Genomic DNA, 7471 nt, shown 5'->3' on the forward strand with positions numbered 1-7471 from the left:
TTCATGCCTGTACTTCCATATGTATGTGTATTCACACATGTATGCAACTCCACGTATATGAATAGGAATGATCACAACAGCAGTCACACACAACAGTTTTCCAAGATATGTATAATGGCATATAATGTGGTTAGTTGTGAATGTCCCAGATTAAGAACAACATATATTCTGCACAGTTCAATGAGGATGCTTTATCATATGAGTTATACACAGCTCATCTTTGGTGTTATAGGATTCAAGCATGTATCAATGATTTTCCATCTATTGTATATACTTCTAATACAAATGGGTCTCAGTCTCCAACAGTAATGAGAGATTCATCTACTCCTTCCACTTTCCTGAGTTTGGACTAATAAAGTTGAACTCTCAGAGTGGAGCTACACACATATTAAGGTTGTTATGACTTCTCAAAAAGCCAATTGGTCATTATGTCATAACCATTTCCATTCCTAAGAACTTTGATTTTGATGTGTCCTTTGATATCAATATAAACATTTCCTTTTTATTTTTGCTAGGACCATATAATTTCTTTACTCTTGCTATCTATTTTCCATCCATTTATATGGTTGGGGTTTGCTCTCTGTCTTTTGGGTTTCTGTTTGTTTGTTTTTGTTTTATTGTATTTTTATTTATTTACATTTCAAATGTCATCCTCTTTCCCGATTTCCCCTCTGGAACCCCACCCCCATGCCATCTTCCCTACCCCTACCTCTATGAGGGTGTTCTCCCCCCAACTCCAGCTTCCCTGCCCTGGCATTCCCTACACTGGGGCATCGATTCCTCACCGGAACAAGGGTCTCTCTTTCCATTGATGTCCAACAAGGCCATCCTCTGCTACATATGCGCCTGGAGCCATGAGTCGCTCCATATGTACTCTTTGGTTGGTGGGTTAGTTCCTAGGAGCTCTCTGGTTGACTGATATTGTTGTTCTTCCTATGGGGTTGCAAACCCCTTCAGCTCCTTCAGTCCTTTCTCTACTTCCTCCATTGGGGTCTCTGTGTTCAGTCTAATGTTTGGCTGTGAGCATCTGCCTCTGTATTTGTCAGGCTCTGTCTCTTAATAGGAGGTTGTTTGGATCACTGAAGGTTTAAGAAGTTGCTGATGCATATGGATGAATACCTAGCATGACATTACTGTTTTCTATATTCCATTCGTGGTTCTTACATTTGTATTCTGTACTTTATGCAATTCACGGCTTTGATATCCTTATTATTCCCTCTCTTTTACCCTTCTCATTCTTTTCATGTTTTCCTCCCTTCTGCCTTATCCTTTCTCAGTCCGTTTACTTAAAATCTAAATTCAAGTCACGACTTACAAGAAGGCCTCAGTCCAACTTTATATATAATTTTAAATTAACACTTTTATATGAAGATTTGTAATTCTGACTTGAGTTAATGAAGATTTAAAATAAAAATTAAACCAGAGTTTCTTACCTATATCATTTTTGTTCTCATTAAAGAACTTATTATAGCAATTCTCAAAGACACTTCTTTCTATAGGCAAAAAATTCCTTGAAAAGTTGTCTAAGAAATACTTGTTTTTTGATGTGAGAAGCATTCTGAGCAGTGTATAAATCTAGGTTGATTAGGTTCTGTAGAGGGCAGGGGGGTTCTTGTTCTCAAAGATAAGTAATTGAGAAACCAAGAATGTTAAATGTGCAGGGGTGTCTCTTCAAAGGAAGAAATGTACAACCTTTCCTTCCCAGAAGGCTGGGAGCTGAAGTGGTTGATAACCTGGTGATCTCTGCACTAACTGTATGACCTAAACAGCATCAGATCCTCAACCAGAGCCTCAAGATATCAAATGTAGTCAATCTATAGAGCCCCCTTCTTATATGGAAGATATCACATGTACTTTATAAACAGTTTGTATGTAGTCATGCCTTAAGATTTATTGGGCACACAGGATTGAGTTCATTTCCATCAGGATCCTTAGTTTTCCAAGTTATGCTGTGTTTAAATGTGTCTAAAATAAACTGCCCAGTGTCAGGCTTTTTGGGGTCTGAATCAACACCAGCTACTAAGTTGTGATGAATTAGATTCTTTTCGTTTCACATCGATCAGATCATTGCTCTGTCAGACCTAGAGATCACAGAGACCCTTCCCATGTAGTTCCTTTTCTATCAATAAATATTGCATTCCACTTTCATTTTGCTTGCCCTGGTTAGTTTTCATGCAGGTCCCTCAAAAAACTGAAGCAGGAGCTGTCCCTGAGCCTACTGCCTGCCTGTCTGTCAATCCCATGCTTGTCTGGTATCAGTGGGAGAGGATGCACCTAGTCCAGCAGCAATATGTTCTAAGACAGGAGAGGGGATGGGAGGGCGTTAGTTTGAGGGTGACACCCAAAGGAAGGCTTTGCCTTCTCAACAAAAAGAGGAGATTGTGGAATGGAGAGCTTGTGTGAGGGGGTACTGGGAGGAGAGGAGAGGCTGATATTGGGTTGTAAAGCGAATAAATAAAGTTTTGAAAATTGCAAAAACAAAAAAAAGAAAGGGTGAGTTTTATATATTTGCCTGTTTGTCTATTTGTTTATGTTTGTTTGTTTGCATTTTATGCACATAAAATAGGTGTTTTGCCTGTTGCACGTATATGAAGTGTGTGCATGTCTGAGGCCCCCAGAGGCCACTGGATCTCCTTGGACTACATCCACAGTTGAGAGCTGGCATCTGTTTTCTAGGACTTGAATGTTAGTCCTTTCAAAACCCAGCCAGTGTTCTTAACCACTGGTTCCTGTCTCCAACCAAGTATTTGTTTCTTTATAAGAAATACTCTCTTTTTTTGTTTCTATCATAAATTTTAAATCAAATGCTTGAATTTGATACATTTAGCTAGAGATTTTGATGGCTTGTTTTTGATATTATTCCTCCATGGAATGCCTTCTGGATTGTTTTGTTGTTTGACATTAATATGAGAGAAAACTCTTTTTATTATTATTTTAAACAGATTTTGATTTTGGTTTTGTGTGTGTGTGTGTGTGTGTGTGTGTGTGTGTGTGTGTGTGTGTGTGTGCTCACTATACACGTTTCTTTTGACAATCTCTGCAGTTCCTTTATTTGAGCTTTGCTTTGTTTCTTGGGTATGGAATAACTTCTTCATATGGTCAGGCTTAAGGAACCTTTCCTCTGCTTTGCAACATCTGTTGTGAACTCACAAAAGACACCTCCCCATCTCTATTGAATGTTCCTTTCCTTTGTCTTTATTGCAGCATTTTCATCGGGATTCTTTCTTAGGAATTCTATCTCTCTGGTTACAATGCATTAATTTTTGCAAGATTTCTATTTTTCTGTTAATGCTTTTATCATACTAGCCTTAAAAATTTATAAGATGACCTCAGCATTCCCACTACTTGTGTGTCTGAACCCACGGCTTATTCACTATCTTCATTAGATTGTTTTGCATCTAAGTATGTGTTATCCATTGGTCCATGTTAAAAGGTGGTTATATCATACTGAGTGAATGGGTCAGAGGTAAATAAGACTTTTGAAATGTAGTGATGAGTGGGACAGAAAGTGTTCTACAATCCTGTGATTAATATGTCTATAGGTGACCCTCTCTCCATAGACTATGTGCTACACCAATAGTCTGTTCCCCCATTCTCAGGTGGCGTGAGCATAGGACACTACAAGAAAGAGCAGAAGTCAATTATTTCCTTTTCTCTGGACGAATTAGATATGACAAAAGTTAGTAGGCTAGAGTCTATGGAAATGATTTCCTTAACAACGGTCACGTTAAAAATAACAAAATGACCAGGGGAATTGCTCAGTAGGTGATTGCTTACCACACAAGTATGAAAACCCCAGACCACATGTGAAGCTGTGAGGTAGTGTCCCTCAGCAGTTACACAGTGCTGCTGTGGCAATAAGAGGGGTATACACTAGAGAATGACCATAAGCCCACGGGCCAACAAGCAATAACCAGACTGTCTCAGACAGTCTGAAAAGCAAGGAAAGACACTCTAGATTGTCCCCTGACCTCCATAAAATTGCCATGACATACTCTCTATCAAATATACAAACATGCCCAAATGCAAAAGGTAAAAAATTAAAAAGTATAAAATTGGTTGGCATGTTCTCTTAATTACTTTCTCCTTTTCTTTGTTTCCTGAATGAATGAAGGAATTATTTAAATTTTTCAGTTTCATTGCCTGGACTAGAAGAATTTGGAGGCAATGGTCCCCTACTATGTTCTCCCTGAAGTTGTCAGCTCCTAGATATAGTCCCACTATGCTTTTCATAGCTCTTCAATTACAGTTTGTGCTCTTCCAGCCCAGCATTTTCCTCCATGACTTAACTTCCTCATACAACTCATGAGAACTTTTAATATTTCAATTTGCTCACTGCTTTATTTCTTAGTGATTATTTTTCTTACCTCTCTGGCAGTGGCTTAACTTGAAGACAGTAGGTACTTAATAAAGATCTGCTTCTTTGTTGAATGCATGAATAAACTAATGTCTGAGCTATCCTCTCTATATGTGACCCCTGGCTTTCTTTGCTGTCATGGAATTTAAGGAAGCTGTAGCTACCTAAGGATGCAGACTGATTCTTTTCTATACCAATCAACTGCTCATCTGACCCTTGAGAAGGAAGGCATCCTGAGATCACCTTGCTGGACACACTCTGAGGATTAGAGAACATTATATAAGACAAAAATCTCTGTTCTTCATCTGGCTCAATCATTTCTCAGTTGGGAAAGGAATATTTCATCTATTAGAAGACAACACTAGGCAGTCATTTAGAGCAAGGATCTTTATATGTCATGGAAATTTTCACTTCTAAATAGGAAACTTTGATGTTAATGGTATTTTGACATCCATCAGAGACAATTATCAGTCAAGATAAAAACAGAAGTATATAGGAAATGGTAAAGGGTCAAATGAAATAGAAATGAAGACCATTGGGCAAGAGCTATTTCCCATGCCCTCAATGTGATCCTGATTGCTCCTATACATGGTTAAGAGTAACTTTTGGTCATTTTCCATATCAGTCAAAGAACACAGAATGCTTATGACAGGGTGGCTATAGCTAGCTTCTTTCTTTTTTACTTTTTCATTTCTTTCTTTCTTTCTTTCTTCATTCCTTCCTTCCTTCCTTTCTTTCTTTCTTTCTTTCTTCCTTCCTTCCTTCCTTCCTTCCTTCCTTTCTTCCTTCCTTCCCTCCTGTCTTTCTTTTCTTTTTTTTTCTTTTCTTTTTTTTTAGAATTTACAGGCAATAATGACTACAACAGATAGGTAGCCAACATCTGTCTTGACACAACTTTTGGGAGAGATAATGTATTCATGCTTTGACAAGAGACCCTGCTGTTCCATTAGTAAGTCACTCCTGAGGTCTGATGGTGATAAAGAAAACTAAAGAGCAGTTCTCTACATGCCTCTTGTTCAGTGTTCCTTTGGAAGAGCAAAATAAGCTTTGTTCCTTGGCCAACTAAGACAATTAAAACATTTAAAAATAAAGTGTCTCTCAAATGCTGGCATGCCCAACAGCAATGCCCACAACTGAAAAAGAGACTCCCGTCTGTTACCTGTGCATGTTGGGAACAGATAAAGAAAAAAAATGAAAAACAGAATAATGCTATTAGGATCAGTTACTAAGTCCATAGTATGGTTTAAATACCATTGAGATGTAAAATTTAAATACTTCCTTGCTTTCATTTTCAATAGCATATGCTGACGTCCTAGTCCATAGATAACTCTGAGATAAAAATTCAACACACTGACTGCAAATGCTAACCAGTGTTATATGTTCAGATGCTATCATTGGGGTCCCAGGTTCTATTCCTATTCCTTAGCCTGCAGAAGGCATAGGGATTTGTTTTTGGTTTTTTGGTTGGTTTGGTTTCTGCTTTTTGATTTTGTTTTTCTGGCTAGTCACTCTTGAGTCTAATTCTCGACAGACTCTAATCCAGGTTCAGTTCTATGGCAACTTAGCTTAACTTCATACTACTCACAGGATGTGTGTAGTTCGTGGGTCTGTCTTCACCTTGAACACTATTCTACCTTGCTTGACATGTGCTGATTATAACTCTGAGTTGGAAACCCCTGAACATAATATGGTAAAAGTAACAAAGCTCTGGGTCACGCTTTGTTTGCAGCCAGGTATCTTGAAAAGGGTCATTTAGTGATTTGGTGAAGAGAGCATTATTATAATTTTGCTGTAGAGCTGTTGGGAAAACCAGACTTCCAATTGGCACTAGCTATAGTGCTGGGCATGTTGAAGATGCACACCTAGAATTTCAAAGTTAAATAAGTTTAAGTGGGAAAACAGACATTTCCAAAGGTGTAGGGTATGGTGAATCTGGAAGGAGAGAGCTGATGTTTTAGAATACATGACTAGTTAGCAAGACATGTGCAACCAAATCAGTAGTTTAGCTGGCAAACTAACAGATCACATTATTCAGAATAGATTAAATATCATGATGATTGCTGATCCTTCAATTTTTTTCTGTCAACTATTCAGAATATTGTATATGTCAGCATAGGCCCAGCATAACATTTTTAAAATTATGCATGAAGATGAACATTTTTTACTTTGTGAACATGAAAGGGATTTTCTTACCATTTTAGTGCGAGATATTTATCTGGTCAATGTTTTCTTAACTCTATAGGAAAAAAAAGAAAAAAACAAAAACACTCCCTTCCCTCCACCCCCTACACCAAACTGGTACCTTTTCTCTCAGAAACATAGCCAAACTGGTTTTTACAAAACATAACCACAGTATTTTTAGTTTGTTTTTATTTCCTCCTCTGTTTCTCTACCTTTTTAATAGATTGTGCATTCTGACATTCTGCCCTGTTTTTCACATCTCTCTTCATTTGTAGGTCTAATAGAATTGGAATATTGACTGTCCCCTGGTGAGCTGAAGGATGTTCTGGCCATTTTCAGCTGAAGAAGCCCATATTTGGAGTACCACTTCTGGACCTTCTTCACAGGCAATTCCATCTTTTGTAAGCCTAACACTGTGGTAGGCACCTGCAAAGGGAACCTGCTGTTCAAATTTCCAGCTAACAGGAAAAAGCCTCATCAAGTCAAAAAGCTATTGAGAAGCCATTCTAAAGGCACCATCCTAACTGTGTCTGTAGAGAATGTTGCCTTGGGGATTTTACTCTGGGATATGTTCCAGAAGTGAAAGCTGATTTTCAGGCTGGTTCTAGCATCCAGGCAAGTTTGTGTACTTGCATCTGGCCCATCATCAGTGATTCAATAGGAACTGACCTGTGCATGCAACTATATTGTTCCTAAGCAACCTCTTGAATAAAAAAAGCAGCAGTATTTTTTTTTGTGTGTGATTGTGGGGGTAAAATTCGATATGGAAACAGATGGCACTTTGCAGCTTCCAGGAATTTTCAATAAACAAACTAAATTGGAAAGAAGTTTAAAAAAAAAACTTACCTTCGATATGTACTTTAAAAAACTTAGTTCTAGCTTTCAGTGCAAATGACATTGTCAAAGCTCACAAACTTTGGCGCATTGTAATTC

The 7471-nt window shown here is 38.0% G+C and overlaps 1 protein-coding gene across 1 annotated transcript in view; it reads left to right on the forward strand.

The window, feature by feature from the left end:
* Positions 1–7264, forward strand: part of LOC134483011 (igE-binding protein-like) — a 166365-nt gene extending 159101 nt beyond the window's left edge. The window contains exon 3 of the mRNA XM_063277695.1: positions 6814–7264. The gene's annotated coding sequence lies outside the window, so the exon portion shown is untranslated. The remainder of the gene's footprint in view (positions 1–6813) is intronic.
* The last annotated feature ends 207 nt before the right edge of the window (positions 7265–7471 follow it).

Source organism: Rattus norvegicus, chromosome 18 (assembly GCF_036323735.1).
Source record: "Rattus norvegicus strain BN/NHsdMcwi chromosome 18, GRCr8, whole genome shotgun sequence".
Lineage (NCBI taxonomy): Eukaryota > Metazoa > Chordata > Mammalia > Rodentia > Muridae > Rattus > Rattus norvegicus.